The following is a 24,291-nucleotide window of genomic DNA, read 5'->3' on the forward strand; positions in this document are numbered from 1 at the left end:
CATTGCTTTCTTGTTATGCTTATGTATAAGTGAGTCTATTGTCTGTAAGTACCTTTGTATTGATGTTCACTTGCCCAAAGGGAATTCACTTTTTTGACTTGTGTCTATTGTGGTACCCTATCCCTTTGGTTTAGGGGTCCCTCTCTCTTTTATTAGAGACAAGATCACACCAACGCAGACGGCCTGTCCCGCTTCTTCCGCCTCGGCGAGGAGAGTACCCAAGAGGATGGGTGACTCTCCCTGCCTTCAGCTCGGGGGACGCATGTTGGACAGGCCTCGTGGCATGCCCGACCCCTCCCCGCATGGCGGGTCGCGGACCCTTGCTACTCCTGTTCCCCGGACAAGAGCAACCCCTGCAACCCGCCGGGTCAAACCACGGCCCTTCCCCGACGGAACATTGGCTCCTAAACACCACTGTCTCGGCTGGCCCGGGTCCCTTCCAGAACCCCTGTCTCCGGCCCAGCCTCCGTTTTGGACACTACACGACCAGGCCTCGTGGCCTCGGGTCGACCTCGGCCTCGGGCCCGGCCAGGCCCCGACATCGAGGCACCACCATCCACCCAGGGGGTAGAGAGACCACTTGGCAGGTCAATGGAGGAAGGAGTGTCAACGGCTCCCCTCCGCCAGGTTTCGATCGTCCCCAGCCCCCCTGGGCGCTGGCTCCACCCCCCTGCTGGGTGTCTGGACTCCCTCATCCCGGACCTCCCGACCTCCAAGTGCGAGGGTCCGGACATCAAAGGGCGCCAGACCTATAACTGGGGCAGCTCCAGAGCAGGAAGGCAGTTGTATCCTGGAGTCTAGAGACACCGAGACAAACTCATCCTTGGAGGCCTGCTGGCGCTGCCGCGGCTCCTCTTCGTGAACTACCTTTGAAGGCCTGCTGGCGCTGCCGCGGCTCATTCTCGCCATAAACTATCCTGAAGGCCTGCTGGCGCTGCCGCGGCTCCTCCTCGTCGTGAACCATCTTCAAGGCCTGCTGGCGCTGCCGCGGCCCCTCCTCGTCGTGAACCATCTTGAAGGCCTGCTGGCACTGCCGCGGCTCATCCCCGTCGTGAACCATCTTTGAAGGCCTGCTGGCGCTGCCGCGGCTCATCCTCGTCGTGAACCATCTTGAAGGCCTGCTTGCGCTGCCGCGGCCCCTCCTTGGGAACCCTCCAGCTCGAGGATTGTTACCTCCACCCCTGCTACACCCGTACCGGATCGGTACTCAGACTGTCCCGCTACCTCCTTCCCCAAAGAGACTAGAATTGACAGGATCCTCGTATCCTGGTCCTGCTGTATCGTCAAGTTACCTTGCCTAAGAATACCTATAAAAGTATACGTAACCTATCTTGGTGTGGTGCCCGTCTGTGGGGGGGAAGTTACTCGTCTGTACGATTACCGGAGAGGGCCCTCGCCAGGAGGCCTCTCCCCCTTTACTCAGCCGACCCTCCGGGTCCCCGTCTAACATTGGTGGCCAGCGGCGCGATCCGAGCCGACGCATAATCGTACAGAGAGTAACTCACCCCACGACACACAGCAGCCATGACAACAAAAGAGAGTGGAACAACCGAAAAATTTCAGATGGAACGGCTGGAAGAATACAGCCACAAAGAACTAAAGCAATTCTGCATAGAGTTGGGCAATGCTACCACGGGACTGAGCACGAAGGATGACCTCAAGCACGCCTTGGAATCTTGGGTGGAGACGGAAACATCCCCACCCCAAAATCAAAGCCTCGAGACAACAGAAACAAGTACCACCCCCGTGGAAGAAAGAAGAGCGGGCCTCTCGTCCGAAGAGGCCCGAGAACGGGAGAAAAGCCGGCTCCACGAGTTGGAGCTGGCTCGACTCCGCTTAGATGGAGAACTCAAACTGGCAGAACAAAAGATAACCCTCGAACACTTACCGCTCAGGGAAGAACGAGAAGAGAAAAAGAGCCAGAGGGAGCTGGAAGAAAAAAGACTAGCATACGAGCATGAGCGCAATTTAAAAGAACTAGAAATTCGACGGCAAAACAAAGACCTCGGCATCTCTGGGCACCAGAACCCCACTTCCCCTACGGACCCCAAGGTCCACATCCCCAAGGACGTCGTCCGGGAATACTACCGGAACGATGATATCCAACAATGGTTTAAGGCCTACGAGGTAGCCATGACCTCCCACCGAATCCCGCGGAGTGACTGGGGAGCCGGGTTATGGGGGAAATTCGTCAACGCAGGAAGAGATGCCCTCCTGCAACTCCCCGACCACGAGATGACATCCTACGACCACATGAAGGCCGCTCTCCTCACTCGCTATGGGCTCACACCTAAGATGTACCGGCAGCGATTTCGAGACTGTAAGAGAATCCCTGGTACCACCTGGGTGGAGTACGTAAACTTTTTTAGCAGAGCCTTCGAGGGATGGATCAAGGGCAGCCAGGTCACCAACTACAAGCAATTATTCAACCTTATTGTGTGGGAGCACCTCTCCAATAATTGTTTCGTAGAACTAAGACAGCACCTCCTCGATAGTAAGCTGACCGAACCTCGGAAACTCGCCATCGAAGCTGACCGATGGGAGAGCACACGGGTCCCTCGGAGCTGGCCCAGCGAACAGAACAGAGCCTCCCAAGGGCCCCACCGCCCACGGGGGGGGAGGAGGAGGCCAGGGTCGGGGCCGGGACACCGTCGCGGTGCCCCCCATTAGCAACCCCCCGCCCCCGGCCGGAAGAGGAAGCCCTCCAACGCGACCAGGGTTCCGATCCAACATTACCTGCCACAAATGCCAGCGACCCGGCCACTACGCCAATGATCCCAACTGCCCGAAAAATCAGAGCCCCATGAACCGCCAGATCACCGCCGTCGCCCTGGGAGAAGAGCCGGGCCACGAAGAAGCCGAAGAGTGCGAGCAGTACCAGCACGAGTGGGAACCAGCCGCCATGTCCCTGGTCTGTCTAGGGGAAAGGGACATGGTCCCGTGGGCGCCCATCCCCGCCAACACGCAGAAGTACAGCCAGTGGATCACCATCAATGGGCGCCGGGCTGAAGCCCTCCGTGACACAGGGGCCAGTGTGACCGCCGTTCGCTGCCATCTGGTGACCCCTGACCAGATCCTACCCAATGTACTTTGTCCAGTACGGTCGGCAGACAACTCCGAAAGCCTGTGCCAGATGGCCCGCGTCCCCTTCGAGTGGGGGGGGGGTCCGGCATGCTAAAAGTGACTGTCTGCGACAACGCCCCGGTGGACTGACTTCTGGGGAACGACCTCGAGAGCTCCCCCTGGTCAGCCGTTGAGCAGAGAGAGCACCTGGGGATGCTTGGTCTCCCTGAATGGGTCTGTATAACGACCCGATCCATGGCCGCCCGCGCCATCTCCAGCACAGAGGAACAGGAGTGGCCCGAACCTCCTCCGTCGATCGTCGCAGAAGAAACAACCCCTGAGCTTGGTCCTCCGGGGCTCAGCAACGAAGAACTGGACCAACTACAAGACCTCCCAGAGCTGGCCCAGTGGCGCCAAGAGGGTGGCCCCACTTAGGAGCAGTTCCGCCAGGAACAAAGAGCGTGCCCCTCCCTCAAGGGCCTCCGACAACAAGCCATAGCCCAGAGCGCAGGGGATGCCTCGGGGGCCCACTGGATCTACTGGGACATTGGGATGCTCTACAGTGAGCAAAAGATTGCCGAGCTGGGAGCCAGCCGGGTGCTGGTGGTCCCCCTCCGATTCAGAGACTTCCTCTTGAACCTGGCCCACGATGTGCCTCTTGTCGGGCACCTGGGGCAGGACAAGACGTACAGCCGCCTGGTGACCCACTTCTACTGGCCGAAGATGCGGAACGATGTAGCGAACCACTGCCGGGCCTGCCCCACCTGCCAGACCAGCGGGAAGAGCGGCCGGAAACTGAAAGTCCCCCTGCAACCCTTTCCCATCGTCACCACCCCCTTTGAGCGGGTGGGAATCGACATCGTGGGGCCCCTGGAGCCCCGGACAGCACAGGGACACCGGTTCATCCTTGTCCTGGTGGACCATGCCGCTCGCTATCCCGAAGCCATACCTCTCCGGACCGTGACAGCGCCCGTGGTGGGCCGAGCCTTGATGGGGATCTTCTCGCGGGTGGGCTTCCCCCGAGAAGTCGTCAGTGACAGGGGCACGAACTTCATCTCCAGATACATGAAGTCCCTATGGCAACAGTGCGGGGTCACCTACAAATTCACAACCCCCTATCACCCGCAAGGGAACGGACTAGTAGAACGATTCAACTGCACCCTCAAGGGGATGATCATGGGCCTGGAAGAGCCTCTACGTCGCCAATGGGACGTGCTGCTCCCGTGCCTCCTGTTCGCTTACAGGGAGGTCCCCCAGAAATCCCTGGGCTTCAGACTGTTCGAACTCTTGTATGGGCACCCCGTCCGGGGCCCCCTCAGCCTGGTCAAAGAAGGGTGGGAGGTGGCCAAGACTCCCCCTGATGTATACAAGTACCTCTTGACCCTCCGGAACCAGACCCGGCGGTTCAGGGAACTTGCCAAGGCCAACCTCGAAGCCAGCCAAGAGGACATGAAGCGCTGGTATGATCAGAATGCCACCTCCATCGAGTTCGAGCCGGGACAACAGGTCTGGGTTATGTCCCCGGTCGAACCTTGCGCCCTCCAGGACAAATGGACGGGACCCTTCAAGGTGGTGGAGCGCTAGGGCCCCGTCACCTACCTGGTGGACCTGGAGTCCCCCCGGAACCCTCTCCGTGTCCTCCACGCCAACAGACTTAAGCCACACTTTGTACGCTCTGAACTTAGCCTCCTGATGGCTACCAACAGTGGGGCTGAAGAAGACTCCGAGCCCCTCCCCGATCTCCTGAAAACACTTGAGAAAGACGGCTCCGTGGAGAGAGTCCACCTCTCCGATGCCCTGTCCCCAGCGCAACGCCAAGACTGCCAAGACCTGCTACTACAATTTGCTGACCTGTTCTCCCTCATCCCGGGGGTCACGCCCTGGTGCCTCCACGACGTCGACACTGGGGATAGCCCCCCTATCCGACACAGGGCGTACAGGGTACCTGATCGAGTAAGCGCCTGCATCCAGTCGGAAGTCTCCAAGATGCTAGCTCTAGGAGTGATCGAGCCTTCCGACAGCCCCTGAGCCAGCCCGGTTGTGCTGGTCCCCAAGGCCGCCGCCCCTGGCGTCGCCCCTGAGCTCAGGTTTTGTGTAGACTATCGGGGTCTGAACACCGTCACCAGGACTGACGCTCACCCCATTCCCCGGGCAGATGAGCTAATCGACCGCATGGGGGCCGCCCGCTACCTGAGCATCTTTGATTTGACAGCAGCTATTGGCAGATCGGCCTCACTCCAGGTGCCCAGGAGCGATCCGCCTTCTCCACCCCGGATGGCCACTACCACGTCAAGGTGATGCCCTTCGGAATGAAAAACGCACCCGCCACCTTCCAGAGACTCGTGAACAAAGTCTTGGCGGGTCTGGAGGAATTCAGCGCCGCCTATCTGGACGATATTGCCGTGTACAGCCGCCACTGGGCAGAACACCTCCACCACCTCCGGGAGGTCCTGAACGCCCTCCGGCAGGCCGGGCTAACAATAAAGGCCAGCAAGTGCCAGATCGGCCAAGGGTCCGTGACCTACATGGGGCACCAGGTGGGAAGTGGCCTGGTGGCCCCCCTCCAACTCAAGATCGCCGCCATTCAGCCCCCGGTCACCCAAACAGAGGTCTGAGCCTTCCTGGGGCTCACCGGGCACTACCGGCGCTTCGTAAAAGAAACAAACACAGGACGTAACAATAATAAATAAAAACATTCCAATAAAAAAGGAGCTACAGGAAAAAGGACTAAATTCAAATAACAAAATTATTTCGAATTTTCCTTAGTTTCGTAATCCACATTCACTCCTTGAGCATCCTGTAGCTCCTTTTTTATTGGAATGTTTTTATTTATTATTGTTACGTCCTGTGTTTGTTTCTCAATTTTTAATCAACATAATGTATGTCAATAAATTGTACTAATGTTTTGATCCTATTATAGTGTTTTCACGTGTTTGAATTTTCCATTTTTCATTGCTTTCTTGTTATGCTTATGTATAAGTGAGTCTATTGTCTGTAAGGACCTTTGTATTGATGTTCACTTGCCCAAAGGGAATTCACTTTTTTGACTTGTGTCTATTGTGGTACCCTATCCCTTTGGTTTAGGGGTCCCTCTCTCTTTTATTAGAGACAAGATCACACCAACGCAGACGGCCTGTCCCGCTTCTTCCGCCTCGGCGAGGAGAGTACCCAAGAGGATGGGTGACTCTCCCTGCCTTCAGCTGGGGGGACGCATGTTGGACAGGCCTCGTGGCATGCCCGACCCCTCCCCGCATGGCGGGTCGCGGACCCTTGCTACTCCTGTTCCCCGGACAAGAGCAACCCCTGCAACCCGCCGGGTCAACCCACGGCCCTTCCCCGACGGAACATTGGCTCCTGAACACCACTGTCTCGGCTGGCCCTGGTCCCTTCCAGAACCCCTGTCTCCGGCCCAGCCTCCATTTTGGACACTACACGACCAGGCCTCGTGGCCTCGGGTCAACCTCGGCCTCGGGCCCGGCCAGGCCCCGACATCGAGGCACCACCATCCACCCAGGGGGTAGAGAGACCACTTGGCAGGCCAATGGGGGAAGGAGTGTCAACGGCTCCCCTCCGCCAGGTTTCGATCGTCCCCAGCCCCCCTGGGCGCTGGCTCCACCCCCCTGCTGGGTGTCTGGACTCCCTCATCCCGGACCTCCCGACCTCCAAGTGCGAGGGTCCGGACATCAAAGGGTGCCAGACCTATAACTGGGGCAGCTCCAGAGCAGGAAGGCAGTTGTATCCCCGAGTCTAGAGACACCGAGTCAAACTCATCCTTGGAGGCCTGCTGGCGCTGCCGCGGCTCCTCTTCGTGAACTACCTTTGAAGGCCTGCTGGCGCTGCCGCGGCTCATTCTCGCCATAAACTATCCTGAAGGCCTGCTGGCGCTGCCGCGGCTCCTCCTCGTCGTGAACCATCTTCAAGGCCTGCTGGCGCTGCCGCGGCCCCTCCTCGTCGTGAACCATCTTGAAGGCCTGCTGGCGCTGCCGCGGCTTATCCCCGTCGTGAACCATCTTTGAAGGCCTGCTGGCGCTGCCGCGGCTCATCCTCATCGTGAACCATCTTGAAGGCCTGCTGGCGCTGCCGCGGCCCCTCCTTGCGAACCCTCCAGCTCGAGGATTATGAGCTCCACCCCTGCTACACCCGTACCGGATCGGTACTCAGACTGTCCCACTACCCCCTTCCCAAAAGAGACTAGAATTGACAGGATCCTCGTATCCTGGTCCTGCTGTATCGTCAAGTTACCTTGCCTAAGAATACCTATAAAAGTATACGTAACCTATCGTGGTGTGGTGTCCGTCTGTGGGGGGGAAGTTACTCGTCCGTACGATTACCGGAGAGGGCCCTCGCCAGGAGGCCTCTCCCCCTTTACTCGGCTGACCCTCCGGGTCCCCGTCTAACAGGCAGGCAGGCAGGAATGGCTAGACCACACAGCTCCCAGGCTCACATACACACACCAACACACAAAGGCAAAGCACACATAAGGAGACATGCTGTCCCACCCTCAGGCCAACACCACACCTACCCCACTAACAGACAGGGGCCCATACACCACACACCACAAACATCAACCCTGCTGCACACACATCAAGAACCAACACACACACGATGAGCCCTGACATGTTGACTGTCAAAGTCGAGACTGAACAACCTCTTGGGAGCCACAAATCATGGCTGTGACACCTGCACCATATGAAAAACATCCACATAGCCTGCAGTGTATGGGAAGCCACTGTTGTCCCAAAATAAGCCTCAGGGTGCCTCCCCCACCCTTACACAGTCCACAGCCATATTTTAATGACTGTCACCCCTGCCAAACGAAAGTAAACAGTGCTGGGCAATGGTCATGTTAAATTGGCAGACACAGCATGTACGACAGCAGCGATATATCAACAATGCAAGGAAACAACCAGGAATGCCACAGATAAACCACAACACATGATTAACTTGCTTTATTGCACAGCACACAGGTTGACTTTGTGAGTAGGCAGGAGCATGCACACTGAATAGAACAGAGCAGGTCATTCTGAGGCAGCACATGAGAGGGCACAATACAGCATCCTAACAGCAACAGGGCAGTGTTCATAACAGAGCTGGTACATCTGAGGCAGCACATGAGAGGGGCAAAGAGCATCAACAGTCCATGGTACAGAACAGAGCAGGTCCATCTGAGGCAGCACATGAGAGGGGTAAAGAGCATTAACAGTCCATGGTACAGAACAGAGCAGGTCCATCTGAGGCAGCACATGAGAGGGGTAAAGAGCATTAACAGTCCATGGTACAGAACAGAGCAGGTCCATCTGAGGCAGCACATGAGAGGGGTAAAGAGCATTAACAGTCCATGGTACAGAACAGAGCAGGTCCATCTGAGGCAGCACATGAGAGGGCACAATGCAGCATCCTAACAGCAACAGGGCAGTGTTCACAACAGAGCAGGTACATCTGAGGCAGCACATGAGAGGGCAAGGTGCAGCATTCTAACAGCAACAGGGCAGTGTTCACAACAGAGCAGGTACATCTGAGGCAGCACATGAGAGGGGCAAAGAGCATCAACAGTCCATGGTACAGAACAGAGCAGGTACATCTGAGGCAGCACATGAGAGGGGCAAAGAGCATCAACAGTCCATGTTACAGAACAGAGCAGGTCCACCTGAGGCAGCATATGAGAGGGCACAATGCAGCATCCTAACAGCAACAGGGCAGTGTTCACAACAGAGCAGGTACATCTGAGGCAGCACATGAGAGGGCACAATGCAGCATCCAAACAGCAACAGGGCAGTGTTCACAACAGAGCAGGTACATCTGAGGCAGCACATGAGAGGGGCACAGAGCATCAACAGGCCATGGTACAGAACAGAGCAGGTCCATCTGAGGCAGCACATGAGAGGGGTATAGAGCATTAACAGTCCATGGTACAGAACAGAGCAGGTCCATCTGAGGCAGCACATGAGAGGGCACAATGCAGCATCCTAACAGCAACAGGGCAGTGTTCACAACAGAGCAGGTACATCTGAGGCAGCACATTAGAGGGGCAAAGAGCATCAAGAGTCCATGGTACAGAACAGAGCAGGTCCATCTGAGGCAGCACATGAGAGGGCACAATGCAGCATCCTAACAGCAACAGGGCAGTGTTCACAACAGAGCAGGTACATCTGAGGCAGCACATGAGAGGGGCAAAGAGCATCGACAGTCCATGGTACAAAACAGAGCAGGTCCATCTGAGGCAGCACATGAGAGGGGCAAAGAGCATCAACAGTCCATGTTACAGAACAGAGCAGGTCCATCTGAAGCAGCACATGAGAGGGCACAATGCAGCATCCTAACAGCAACAGGGCAGTGTTCACAACAGAGCAGGTACATCTGAGGCAGCACATGAACGTGTGTCATGTTGACAGTCCCATGGACAATAATAATGCAAGGGTGGTTATACTGGACATTCCAGACATCAAGTACAATGAGATTTTAGTGATGGTAACTGCACCTTACAGCACAGAATCAGGTGGACTGTGGGCCCTCGTAGTTTCGGACACAGTAGTAGGATCTGATACAGGAGTGTGAGACACAGCCACAGCTCTAGTGACTGACACATGAGCCATAGACCCAGAAACACTGGCAGGACCGGATACAGGAGTGTGAGACACAGCCACAGCTCAAGTGACTGACACATGAGCCATAGACCCAGACACACTGGCAGGACCGGATACAGGAGTGTGAGACACAGCCACAGCTCTAGTGACCGACACATGAGCCATAGACCCAGACACACTGCCAGGACATGTCCCTGGACAGTGACCAACAAATACCATGCCAGTATCTGAGACATGACAGTGGCGTACACACACAGTGGCACTACCTGAAACAGGAGAGGGCACAACTGACACGGTGCTACTACATGAGGCATGACAGCGAACAACAGACACTGTGCCACTATCTGATACATGAGAGTGAACTGCAGCTGACCCACTAGGACCACTGAAATGATGAGCTACAGGGCTGTATGGGTCAGGAGGCAGGGTGGTTCTGGGAGCTGGGGACAGCTGTACTGGAGCGACATTGGGGTGGTCAGGTGTCACCGGTGTGTGTTTCTGTTTCTTTGGGATATGTAAGGGCACCCTGGATATGACTGGACTGGTAAATGGTGCGGGTTCATCAGAAACATCACCCATCAAAGGTGGATCATGTGCTGGTGGGGGTCTGCTCTCTGTGGATGTGCTGGACCCTGCTTGATGCTTGCTCTGGCCCTGCCTTCTGCCCTCTGCATCATGTGTAATGGGGGATGCAACAACAGTGTACTCCTTTCTCTGCTTTACCGGGGTATGGATGGGAGTAGAGGTATGGGGCGAATCCACCTCTGACACATGTGGTTTACGTTCCTTCACTAACACCAGCTTCAGGGGATGCAGGGGTAATAGCTGCCTGTCCTTGGTGGATGTCCTGTCCATGGCAGAAGCCTTGGCCCTGGGATCTGCTGCTCCCTGGGAGGTGCCTTGTCCGTGGGAGTGTCCCTGTCCTTGGGAGGTACCCTGTCCCTTGGAGGTGCCCTGTCCTTTGCAGTGTCCCTGTTCTTGGGAGGTGCCGGGTCCTTGGGAGGTTCCCTGTCCTTTGCAGTGTCCCTGTCCTTGGGAGTGTCCCTGTCCTTGGGAGGTGCCCTGTCCTTGGGAGGTGCCCTGTCCTTTGCAGTGTTCCTGTCCTTGGGAGGTGTCCTGTCCTTGGGAGTGTCCCTGTCCTTGGGAGGTGCTCTGTCCTTGGGAGGTGCCCTGTCCTTTGCAGTGTCCCTGTCCTTGGGAGTGTCCCTGTCCTTGGGAGGTGCCCTGTCCTTGGGAGGTGCCCTGTCCTTTGCAGTGTCCCTGTCCTTGGGAGGTGCCCTGTCCTTGGGAGTGTCCCTGTCCTTGGGAGGTGCTCTGTCCTTGGGAGGTGCCCTGTCCTTTGCAGTGTCCCTGTCCTTGGGAGTGTCCCTGTCCTTGGGAGGTGCCCTGTCCTTGGGAGGTGCCCTGTCATTTGTAGTGTCCCTGTCCTTGGGAGTAGCCCTGTCCTTGGGAGTGTCCCTGTCCTTGGGAGGTGCCTTGTCCTTGGGAGGTGCCCTGTCCTTTGCAGTGTTCCTGTCCTTGGGAGTGTCCCTGTCCTTGGAGGTGCCCTGTCCTTGGGAGGTTCCCTGTCCTTTGCAGTGTCCCTGTCCTTGGGAGGTGCCCTGTCCTTGGAAGGTGCCCTGTCCTTGGGAGGTGCCCTGTCCTTTGCAGTGTCCCTGTCCTTAGGAGTGTCCCTGTCCTTGGAAGTGTCCCTGTCCTTGGGAGGTGCCCTGTCCATGGGAGGTGCCCTGTCCTTTGCAGTGTTCCTGTCCTTGGGAGTGTCCCTGTCCTTGGGAGGTGCCCTGTCCTTGGGAGGTTCCCTGTCCTTTGCAGTGTCCCTGTCCTTGGGAGGTGCCCTGTCCTTTGCAGTGTCCCTGTCCTTGGGAGGTGCCCTGTCCTTGGGATGTGCCCTGACCTTGGGGTGTGCCTTGTCCATGAGATGTGACTTTGCCTTGGGAGTACTTTTTGAGGGGTACGCCTGTGTGCCCTGTGAATCTGTGTCCCCAGCACCCCTTGAGGATCCTGTGTGTCAACACCAGGGTAGCTGATGCCGTGTTCTGTGAAAGATTTCCCTTTCCCAGGGGATGGTGTCTGTGGCCTCCATTGCCTGCCTTGCTGCCTGTGCCTGCTTCTAGTGCTATACCCAGAAAATGAGGCCTGTTCAGAAATGTCACTCTCCCGTGAGACAGTAAGTGGTGTGAATGGGGGAACTGAAGTAGAACCTTGTCCATGTGACTGTTGTATGGCTGCAGACACTGTGTTGGATAAGGACTGTACTGTTCTGTGGAGACCAGCAACATCACCATGCATCCCCTCCAGGAATGCTACCTCCTGCCCCAACTTCCTATTGTGGTCCAGGAATGCATTAATCATGTTTGTCTGCCCTACACACAGCTGGTGCAGCAGATCAACCTCCTTAGCACTAAGGGCAGTTTGTGTCACAGGGGCAGGAGCAGCGGTGCCTGCACCAAAGGCCACTCTGCTCCCCCTACTCTGGCGAGCACGAGCAGTACTTGTTGCAGTTGGTGGCAGTGTGGGCCCAGGGTGCTGTGTACCTATTGAAGGTGTAGATTGTCCACTCCCTGTGTCTAACAACAGTGCTAACTCACCACCGCTGTCTGAAGATGAGGACGATGGGGTCTCCACATGTGAGTCCTCAGGGATAGTTCTGTCCCCCTCTCCTGGGCTGCTCTCTTCAGTCTCAGTTTGCGTGTGTGTGATCTCAGATCCAGATGCATTGCCACCACTAAGCTCTGTCGTATGTGGGTCAATGCCCTCGTCCAAAGCTGAAAGAGAGAGAAAAGAGGTATACCTAAGTACCACACCCACGTGCTGCAAATTACAAAATACAAACATCCTTGCCTGTTGACCAACATGTAGCACCCATCCTTCACATGAACCACCCCTACCAGACATCCTCATGTCAGAGAATTAGTGGGCCCTGTGACACATGTACATGAAACAATCATTGCAAGTGCATGCAGTCCTCCACACGTGATGGCATGGGACCACAGACCTGAATGGCATGTCCTGGGCCCCTGCACTACAATGCAACTGGTATGTGCAGCTGGCTGACATGGATGCTAACTTTCACTCTGCTAATGCCACCAACATGCAATAACAGCACACCATATATACCACGGATGTCACTACTGTGTCTGACCAGCAATACATGAATGCAGTCCCAAGTCACAGACCCATTCAGTGTGCTTACCGCTAGTTTGCTGCTGCTCCCCTCTCAACCGTGCAGACAGGTCAGGATGGTTGTAGTAGTAGTAGTAGTAGTAGTAATTTATTTAGCATAGTTACTTAAAACCATTACAGTACAAAACAGATTAAAAGAAAATTTTGTTAAAACTACATGTTCAGTAAAATTAGCATATCACAGTCACATTTCCTTGGTTCAATTATACACAGGATGTCTTCCTGGAGCGTTTTTTTTTTTTAAAGTTTGATTCTGTTTTCTGTTATAAAATGTTTTTGCTGTCTCGGTATCCTCATGTTCTTATGAAGTCAGCAATGACAGTGGATGATGTAATGTTTAGTCAAATCACGTCCCTTGGAGATTAGTTTTTTGGCTTCTTCTTTTCCACTGCCTTCATAAATTTTACAAAACTGCAGTTCACCTGACGATCTTGGGATGAGAAGCAGGCGAGAACTGCATTCCTTCGTGTGCGTATCTCTCGTTGGTTGAAGTGATGTTTCAGCAGATATTTCCGTTCGTCCAGCAGTTTCTCGCAGGAGCAAATCAAGTGCAGCATGTCCTCTTGCGCTGAGCCGCATAACCGACAAAGAGAACCAACTTTGGTTTTTATCCAGCGTGGGAAGTTTTGAATGCAGGGTAGCAAGCCTAACCTATACTTTAAGAAGCACATTTTGACGAATTTTGCATAACCCACGCCAAAGTAGCTCTGTGGTGCTATCGTTGAGTAAGAGTTCAGGGTCATCCATCCATGCATTCTTTTTGAAAGGGCTGCCTTATCTTGGACCCACGATAGTTGTTTGATCGATTTCTTGGTCAGGATGGGTCACATCCATGATACGTAGCATCAGAGGGGTCATGGTACATTGTTGAAGACAGCCTGATCTTGGAATCAGCCCCAGTGTCATGTCCGCCACATTCTTGCTGAGCCTGGAGATATCGTCCCACCGCTTGTGGCAGTGTGTGTGTCGCCTGTTGCACACCTCCACTGCCCGTACATCACGTGCTATGGCCCTCCACACGGCCTTGCGATGGTGCAGCTTGACCTACCATAATGGGAGACAAGAGGGGGCAAGTCAGTGAACAGTTGGCCGTTCACACAGATAGAAGTTACAGGTATTTATCTGCAGCCATGCACAGTACAACGTATGGGACGGACAGGTCGATATGGCATTATTGCATCATGCAAAGCAGGTGAGGTACACACCCACAAGATATATGTGATCGGCTGTGACCCAGCACAGCCGCAAGACTACACATTTCATGTTTGTCACTCCTCAAAATTAACAATTTGCTGCATAGAGGTCAATCAGTCAGTGACAGAAACAGGAACACATCGCAACATGCCTGGGCTGCTGGGGCATACCCACACTGACTCCCATAGAACACCTCCAGGATCGCAGAGGTCAGGAGTCAGGGACCAGCTCATGCACACCAACACGTTCCCCACTGCACTTACCACCTGTCCTGGGGCACCATAGAGCCGTTCATAGTGGCAGAGCACACCGTCCACAAGGACCTCCAGCTCCTCTGCACTGAATGGACGGGACCGGATCTGTCCAACTCTCGCCATGGCAAGGTCCAGGATACTGGCACAACAGCAGCAGTTGGTGGAGTGGGCAGCAGCAGCATGTTGAGGTGATGGGTGCAGGCAGTAGTTGGTGGAGTGGGCGGCAGCAGCAGGTCGAGGTGATGGGTGCAGGCAGCAGTTGGTGGAGTGGGCAGCAGCAGCAGGTCGAGGTGATGGGTGCAGGCAGCAGTTGGTGGAGTGGGCAGCACCAGCAGGTCAAGGTGATGGGTGCAGGCAGCAGTGGCTGGAGCAGTGGATGTGTGGTGCTCAAACTCACATATTTATAGGGCCCTGAGCTGATTTCAGTGACACACGTTAGCAGCAATTGGTGTTCTTGTGCTGCCTCATTCAAAATGAACCAATGACTGGCCCCACTGTGGCGGTGCACGGCTTCCGCTTTTTTAGAAATCACTTTCGCGTCCCGCGGTACCTCTTTCCATTGGCTGCATGTGCAAGGACCATCACGGTCACACATCTGTGGTAAATAAAATATTACCCTCTCGGAATTTCTATACTTAACCAAAGGATCATGCATATATTGAGAGGCAGAGTCTGTGGTGTCCGATTCAAAAGGGCTTTATTTCAGTAACTCGAGTTAAGGGAGAATCGGGTTCCATCACCACTAAGGTTCAGGAAGGGTCTTCTGAACTTTATTCACAGAGTACAATATTTATACATTGAATATACATTGCATTGCATAGAGAAGGCGGAGCGCTCCAGGCAGAGCAAGAGAAAGAGAGAGATAAGAGCATGTGGGCGTGCAAAAGGGCGTGTAAGAAGGCGTACACGTGGGGGTTCACTTGAGGAGTCACTGGTGAGTCATAGGTGGGTGGATACATGGAGGGGGATCTGCATGGTGAGCTGGAACCTTTACCCTACTTGTGTGCGCCACTATGTCATGACGTGCAATTAACGTGTAACTGGGGGAAGCTGGGGGGAGCTGACTTTCGGTCTAGTAGAGAAGCCTTCAGTGTCAGGACGACCTGCACGTCTGGTATTATCTGATATCTTAAGTTTGGAGGATGTATTGTCTGAAGTAAAGGTCGCTCAAGCAAAGGTTGCTCATCACTAAGAGCCAGTGTAGGCATATATTTCTTCGTGCATTGCGTGGGGGCCATGGGCCTTCTATGGATGCGAGCTCTGTAAATCACTTAAACGGAGACAGAAAGGCTAGGCCCTGTCTCTGCGGACGGGTACTGTTTACCTTCTTCACTAGGCAGGAATGTGTTTCTGTGGAGCAAGCAGATAACTGTGTGCAAAATACTGTCTTGGCAGGCCGGGCTGGGCCCCTTTCGGCTGAGCAGAAAGTATGCGAGAGGTCAGGGATACATAGCTGAGCTGCAGCTTTCAGAGTGTCTGGAGGCATGGAGCCTGAATTCGGGTCCTGGCTCAGGCTGAGCCACAAAACGGGTTCATCTCGACTTGTTAAACGTGCACAATGCAAATACATTGGCAACATAGGCCTCAGTGCAGAATTAACGTTTCTTTCATGGAAGGCTTGGTAACTGACATTCTAATATGAGACGGAAATACAGAAGCATTATTATTGCAGGCATGAGAGGGAAAGTGCATGGGTGACATGAACATACACTAAACGTGGGGTACGTGGGGTACAAGCAGGGGACACATTGACCATGTAAAATTTCATTTTCCTCACACCGCCAACCGCATGTGCGCGTGACCGTGATGGTGCATCATTTGAAAATGAACACTCACTGGCATCGAAATGACGGAGCACGCATTCCGCGGGGCGGGGCAGGCTAACAAATACATTTGACTGTGCAAGTGGAAATGGCAGTTGGTATCCCCCCATTCAGTCACATAGCGCACCGACCGCAGGGTCTGTGCGGTTACCTACCGCCGGGTCTGGCCGGTTACCTACCGCAGGATCCGGGCGGTGGGTGCAAATATGTGTATTGATGTCACCGTGGCATGGATGGCCATGGCCGGTTACCTACTGCCGGGTCCGTGCGGTTAACTACCGCAGGGTCCAGGCGGTTACCTACCACCGGGTCTGTGCGGTTACCTACCGCCAGGTCTGGCCGGTTACCTACCACAGGGTCCAGGCGGTGGGTGCCAATATGTGTATTGATTTCACCGTGGCATGGATGGCCATGGCCGGTTACCTACCGCCGGGTCTGGCCGGTTACCTACCGCAGGGTCCGGGTGGTAGGTAACCGGCCATGGCCATACATGCCACGGTGACATCAATACACATATTGGCACCCACGGCCCGGACCCTGCGGTAGGTAACCGGCCAGACCCGGCGGTAGGTAACAGGCCATGGCCATCCATGCCACGGTGTCATCAATACACATATTGGCACCCACCGCCCGGACCCTGCGGTAGGTAACCGGCCAGACCCGGCGGTAGGTAACCGCATGGACCCGGCGGTAGGTAACCGGCCATGGCCATCCATGTCACGGTGACATCAATACACATATTGGCACCCACCACCCGGACCCTGTGGTAGGTAACCGGCCAGACCCGGTGGTAGGTAACCGGCCATGGCCATCCATGCCACAGTGACATCAATACACATATTGGCACCCACCGCCCGGGCCCTGCAGTAGGTAACCGGCCAGACCCAGCGGTAGGTAACCGCACGGACCTGGCGGTACGTAAACGCCTGCACCCTGCGGTAGGGAACCGCCCGGACCCTGCAGTAGGTAACAGGCCAGACCCGGTGGTAGGTAACCGCATGGACCCGGCGGTAGGTAACCGCAAGGACCCAGCTGTGGGTACCGCTATGTGACTGAATGGGGGGATACCAACTTCCATTTCCACTTGCACAGTCAAATATATTTGTTAGCCTGCATGCCCCCCGCGGAATGCGTGCTCCCACATTTCGATGCCAGTGAGTGTTGATTTTCAAATGATGCACCATTGCGGTAGCGCGCACATGCGGTTGGTGGTTTAGACCGTGATGGGCCTTCCCCATGTAGACAAAGATACGCACGATTACAGGAGTAAGGAACATTTCCTGCGATGACGGTTGGCGTGCCGTGACGTGGTACGTAAACACACTGCATGTCTCCGCACTCATCTAATGATAATAGTTGTCCATATTTGTCAGGGGATGTCCGGAATGCATCAACACGCAGCATGTTATGTGAATGGGCCGTGTCCATGTGTCTCATCGATGTCCATTTGTTGCATGTGTAATCATACTATTCACATTGCCAGTGGTTGTCAAAGGACAGTGATGTGACCTCAAATTGCGTCAGATGTGCAACAGCAATGTGGTGACATCTTGGTTTTGAGATCACACGTTTGTAAGTGTACACATCAACTTAGTCCATTAAGGCTGTGCACCCACAGTTTGATCCAGTCGTGAGTGTGTGTTTTGTGTGTGCAAGGAGTAATGATGGGGATACATGCATTCGGTGTATGCATCTGTGTGTTGTATGTTGAATGTCAATGCTTGTCATGTGTGCATGCAAAGCATTGTTGGTGGTTTCATGGGTGCATGAAGACAAGGAGGGTGTGTTCCAGGTTCGTCTTGTGAGTGCACATCCATGTGTGTCTGTGGGGATGCTTGTCCACACATGGGCACTTCGTCATGTGATGTCGGCTGTGCTTGAAACATGTGTGACCGTACCATTGTACATATTTGCTCACAGGATGTTGTTTGTGGGTGAACATTGTGTGTGTAGTTGTCTGTAGTGCCTTATATTTGTGTCACATCACACATACAATCAGTGTCTGCAACATGGATTATTTGTGGTGTGTTGGTCAAGATGTGATAGTGTGGTTCAGCTGTGCTGTGTTGTACAATTGACATCTGCTCACATCTACTCCCACACAGGAGGGCTCCTAATGTGCATCGACCATACACTGTGCTGGAGGACATGGTAGGAGAGGAGGTGATCCGCAAATTCCGGCTTGACCGACCAACATTGCTGGACCTTGTTGCACAATTAGCACCGCACCTGCAGCCACGCAGGGCATATCCTGGAGCAATTACATCCACAGCAAAGGTGATGGTGGCACTTCACTTCTTCGCTACAGGCACATTTCAGTACACAGTTGGTCATGCCGGGGGGATGTCCCAATCCATGTTTAGCATGGTACTGCGGGATGTGCTGGAAGCCATGATGAGTTACAAGGATGATTACATCCATTTCCCACATCCGGCAGAGTTGGCAGCAGTGAAAGGGGACTTCTATGCCCTGGCCCAGATTCCACATGTAGTGGGTGCCATTGATGGCACACATATTGGTCTAGTCCCACCCCAGGCACGTGAACCCATCTATCGCAATTGGAAGCACTACCATTCAATCAATGTGCAAGTGGTGTGCCTGGCTGACAACATCATCTCTCATGTGTGTGTCAGATTTCTGGGATCCGCACATGAATCCCACATCCTGCGGAGCAGCATTGACCCCCAACTGATGGCTTATCTGCGTCAAGATCGTGCGTGGCTTGTAGGTGAGTGTGCTGTGATAACTACCGTGTTGTATATGTGCCATGCTGTTTCCACCAGTACTGGTACTGATGTATGTGTCTGTCATCCCCCCACATAGGTGACTCTGCGTACCCCAACCGACTGTGGGTGCTGAGCCCCCTACGGAATCCAACTACCCCAGGGGAAATGCGCTATAGTGAGGCCCATGGGAAGACACGTGGTGGAACATACATTTGGACTTCTAAAGTCTAGGTTTCGCTGCCTGGATAAAACCGGAGGGGCCCTGCAACACTCACCCGGCAAAGTATGCAAAATCGTGGTTGCCTGCTGCATGCTCCACAACCTGGCCTTGCGCAAGAACATTGAAATCATCATGGACCTTGCAGACCAACAGGTTGCTCCGCCTCCCATCCCACCCATGTCCAGTGATGACGATAGTGGGGAGGAAGAATGTGTGGACCAGAGACGTCAGCTCATTGACCACTACTTTCCTTGAATGTGAGTAAGTATGTCTTGTGCTGCTGTTCAATGCGTGATGTATGTTTGCTGGTGATGTGTGGTAGTGGTGTGTGAATACTGCCTGTTCTGGTATGTTCTGTTCGCAAATGGGTGTGGGAGATGGTGTACATGCAATGCTCCCTGATGTGTGTCCTGTGATCCGCTTAATTAGTGAGGAGTGTGGTTTGTGAGATGTTGCAGTACGGTGTAGTGTGATGGGTGTGATTCAGTTTCCTGACCTGTGCTTGTTGTTCTCTCATTATCCCTAGGTCACTCCCACAGAGCCATGATTCGGAAGAACATTGATCCCTGCACCTGGTAATGACAACTACTAAGTCAAACCTGTGTTTGAAACATGGAGGTCACACAGCCTTGAGTGTTTCCGTGGTGTTTATTTACCGGGGGGGATTTGTGTCAGTACCTATTTACAAAATGGTGGTGGAGGGGAAGAGTGAGTTGAAGGTCATGTCAGATGATCCCACCATGTAGACACCACATTGTGTGGTGTAAACCTAGTCCAACAGACGTGTGCCAATGCATGGCATTGTGGGGCAAGATAGTTCACAGAGTGAATGCCAGGCTCAAGGTATGTTGAAGTCAGTGCCGGCCCCTCTTCTGGCGGGTGGCTGGTGCATTGCCACTGCTCTGTCCTGGATCCAGCCTCGGACGGCCCCTCCGTCTTCGAGCCGGAGTGGACCCAGCTGTGGGGGAAGGTTGTTCGGGGGACACCTCCCTGTCAGTGGCCTCAGGTGATGGTGGTGGCGGTGTCCTGTCCCACTGGCCACTTGGGGGAGGGGGAGGTGGTGTGTTGCAGGATAACCACTCCCTACAAACAGATGTTTGCTGGCCCATGAGGTCCACTATTTGTCCAATACGGTTGTCCATGGACCTCAACAGCTGGCAGGTCTCAAGTGAGTCTTGCCGCGCATGATCCGCCTGTACCTGCGACCGTTCGTACAATGCATGCACTCTTGAAATGAGATCCAGGGTCTCGGTCCTAGGATTGGGTGGGTCTTGTCCCCCACCAGGCCTTGCACCTGCCCTCCTGTCTGGAACCTGTATCCTCACCTGTGTCCTCACCCGTCCACTCTCCCTGCTAGCCTGTGATGATGATGGTCTGGCATCGTCCAATGGGTCAGGGAGGGTGGCACAGGCAGGACTGGTGGTGGTGGTAGTAGCTGCACAGGTCACAATGGCAGAAGTTTCTGTGGTTCCACTGGCCAAGGTGGTGGGGGCAGGGATGTCCGGGGAGCCGGCTGGCCCAGGGAGTGTATGCGGACCAGCATCGCCCTCCGCATCCGAGGTGTCCAGGGAATCATCACCAGAGTGTCCATGCTGGGATGGGGGCGACTGGTGCTGGCGGTTGCTGGCTTCTCCTGTCAGTTCTCAATCACCTGAGGTACACAAATTTAAAAATCAATGCTATGGACATGACAGGTTTGTTGTTGTTACATTGCAATTTCCTAGGGATTCAGGACATGGCTGTTGATGTCATCACATTGGTGTGGCACACAGTACTGGGCATTATGGTGGTGTGGAGGAGGGGAGACAATACTTGGATATGTGTAGTGCTGTTCTGCTATTGGTTGGTACCCCTGGACTCTGTGTAGTATTGGAGTCATTTTGACATTGTTGGTGTTGTTCAGCAAAGTGGACTAGGGCATGTTCACCAGGGCTGTGGACAACCTACCTTGCTACTGTACCTGGTCTAGTCACTGTCAGAAGAGGCATGTGTTGGTCTTTCATGTGGATGGTCTACCTTGTGTTAGTGACAAGCTTTGACATTGCATCCATGTTCCTTGTGTCAGGACACACATTGTACTTGCTGTTGTGGCTATGTCAAGTCTCACATCATGCACAGACTGCCTACTACATAGATTGTGTGGACTGCCACCATGTCTGAGTTTCCCCTTGCAAGTTCTTTGATGTGTGCAGATGTGACACTTCTCTTCCATGTGTCCAAGGGTCTGTTATTTGTGAGTCCTTATGTGGACATATGGTAATTGTTTGTTGTTCGACGAATGCAGTATGCAGGCACTGCGTGCTCACCTGTCCCATGTTTTATGTCACATGTTCACCATGGAGTTACTACGAAGCCATGTGTTGTGTTGCTCCTAGCTGCAATAATGAGGGTGGAGGGTGCACATTTGTATTTGGAGTACAGACTTCCCACTCACACCCACTCCTCCCTGTGAAGATGGCAACCTACCTGTAAGTTTGAAGAGGGAGATGCACTGGTCAGCACATGGTGGGGGGACTCCATTTAGCTCTGGGGCAGGACATGGGGGCCTGTTGGTAGTTGTAGTGCTGGCCTTTCACCCACCCACCCACCTACCCACCCTCCCTGTGAACATGGGGGCCTGTTGGGAGTTATAGTGCTGGCCTCTCACCCACTCACCCACCCAACCTCCCTGTGGACATGGGGGCCTGTTGGGAGTTGTAGTGCTGGCCTCTCACCCATCCACCCTCCCTGTGGACATGGGGGCCTGTTGGGAGTTGTAGTGATGGCCTCTCACCCACCTACCCTCCCTGTGGATATGGGGGCCTGTTGGGAGTTGTAGTGCTGGCCTCTGACCCACCTACCCTCCCTGTGGACATGGGGGCCTGTTGGGAGTTGTAGTGCTGGCCTCTCACCCACCCTCCCTCCCTGTGGACATGGGGGCCTGTTGGGAGTTGTAGTGCTGGCCTCTTACCCACCACCCACCCTCTCTGTGGACATGGGGGCCTGTTGGGAGTTGTGGTGTTAGCTGCTTGACCACATGCATGCCTGGGAACATAGGAGGTTACATTTGTGGTTGATCATGGTGGGTGCATTTGAGCCCTGGGGGTTCACAATTGGGTGACTGTGTGGTCCACATGCATGGATTGGAGACTGGGAGATGTGTCTTAGCAGTTGTGCGAGGCAGGACATTACAGTGGGATGGTGGTCATTGGTTTGTACTTACCAGCCTCCACTCCCTCATCTATTCCTTCCAGGCTCTCAGGGTGCAGTGTGGCTAGCACCTTCTCTTCCCATTGGGTGTATGGTATTGGATCCATGGGAGGGCCACTGCAAGTGTGTTTGCCCACAGGTGGTTGTTGGTCCTGATGCCTTTCACCCTTGCTTTGAGGTCGTGCCACCGCCTCTGGATATCGTGTTTGGTGCCTGGCACGGTCCCTGAAGCATTCACTTTGGTCACTCTCCTGTCCCACATTGTGGTCTTGTTTGCCAAGGTGGTCTGCTGGACTAGGGTACCGAACAGATGTGGTTCTACACGGATGATTTCATCCACCATGACCTTCAACTCACTCTCTGGGAACTTGGGGCTTTTCTTGGGGGCCATGGTGTGTGATGTGCAAGGTGTTGGCGGTGTTGGGTGTGCAGGTGTGTTGTATGTGGGGATTGTGTTGTCGGGGTTGGTGTGGTGAGTGTGTTGGTGTGCAGGTTGTATGTGTGTTTGTGTGTGTCAGTTGTGTGTGATGTGTGCCTCTATCTTGCAGCTGTGCTGTGATGCAAAGGATTGTGGTCATGGGAGGGATTCAGTTTATAATCTGTGTGGTGGTTGTGTCCCAGTGGTTTTTCAGAGTCAGGTGTTCTGTGGGTGTGGAGACTTTGATGCTCTTGTTTGTGCTGGGAGTGTGTCATTTGGGCGTGGAGTTGTTGGGGGTGGGTTTTCCAGGTAGGTGTGTGTCCTTTTTTTTTGGTTTACTATTTAATTCCGTCCGCCATTTTTGTTTCAGTTTGACGGCAGAGGTGATGTTCGTTTGGTTTTTCCGCAGTCAAGTTCCGTTTGTCGATGAATTATTACCGCGGCGGTCCCAGAAAACACATGGGGTTCCATCGAGCGCTCAGGTCAAATAACACACAAAAGGTTGTCGCTTAAGTCAAATAATCCTGGTTTATTAAAGTCATAAAGCAAACGTGACGCGTTTCGCACTTCAAGAGCGCTTGTTCACACAGTTTGGACAAATAAAGTTACTCCATTTTAACCATTCTCGTGCCGGTGCTAACAAAAGTGCAATCATAGAAAGCGGACTGAAAAGTAAAGACAGGCGCCATCATTCAATGTACAGACTCGAGTCAAAAGTAAATGTAAAATACATAGTCTCAATCCCAAAGTAATGAAACAAAGAATAAATCTGAAAGATTTGCACTCCGTCTGTAGAAGATCTCAGATCATAATAAAATTGCATCGACGGGACGGAATTGTCCGCCGCAATGCATTTTGGGAAACGTAGTTCATCGCCCTATATTTCATAAACAGTTAGTTTAAACATGATCTAAGCAGTTAATAACGAGAATTGCATATGTGCTGTTGCAAAAATGGAAACATCTGGTACTCATGTCTAATAAGACTGTCGGTTAAAGAGATAATAACAGCTCAGATTGAGTCATCTAGTTTAGGCTTGTTAGTGCCTTATCTCTATAGGAGGAATTTCATCCTGTTACTTATTCATGGAGAAACCAGAAACACTGCACACCGCGGAGTAATCAATCAATACCCAGACTCATGTAAATATACAGTGCGCAAAAAACATAAATGTGTAGTGACAGTGCATAAAAATAAAATACATGGAAGACGACGGTGAAAAGGATTAAGGTGGCAGTGCTGCAGTCCTGAGGCATAGTCCCTCCCTTATATCCTGTGATAGAGAGAAGAGAGAAGAAGAAAAAGACAGAAATTAGATACTAGAAAGATATATACAAGAAACATTTTAGTAGGTAAACATTACACATTATTCTGTACAGATTAAGCTAGATCGAATTTCCGTCACACAGTATCATATCTAAATTACATACAGCATAGAGTGCGAGATGGTACTAGCTGTTTATTAGGTATCAGTGCAAGTGTATGGCCATCTCCTCATCCATATTGTGCCCCTTCGGATATCTAGTGCACATGCTGATTATGTGTTTAGATTCTTTTTGCCTGATTTTCAGAGTGCGGTTCTCCCCTCTCACTTGCAAGGGCACCTGTTCGATAATAAAATACTTCAGTTTCGTGGG

The sequence above is a fragment of the Lissotriton vulgaris genome, chromosome 3_1 (genome assembly GCF_964263255.1).
Source record: "Lissotriton vulgaris chromosome 3_1, aLisVul1.2, whole genome shotgun sequence".
Classification (NCBI taxonomy): Eukaryota; Metazoa; Chordata; class Amphibia; order Caudata; family Salamandridae; genus Lissotriton; species Lissotriton vulgaris.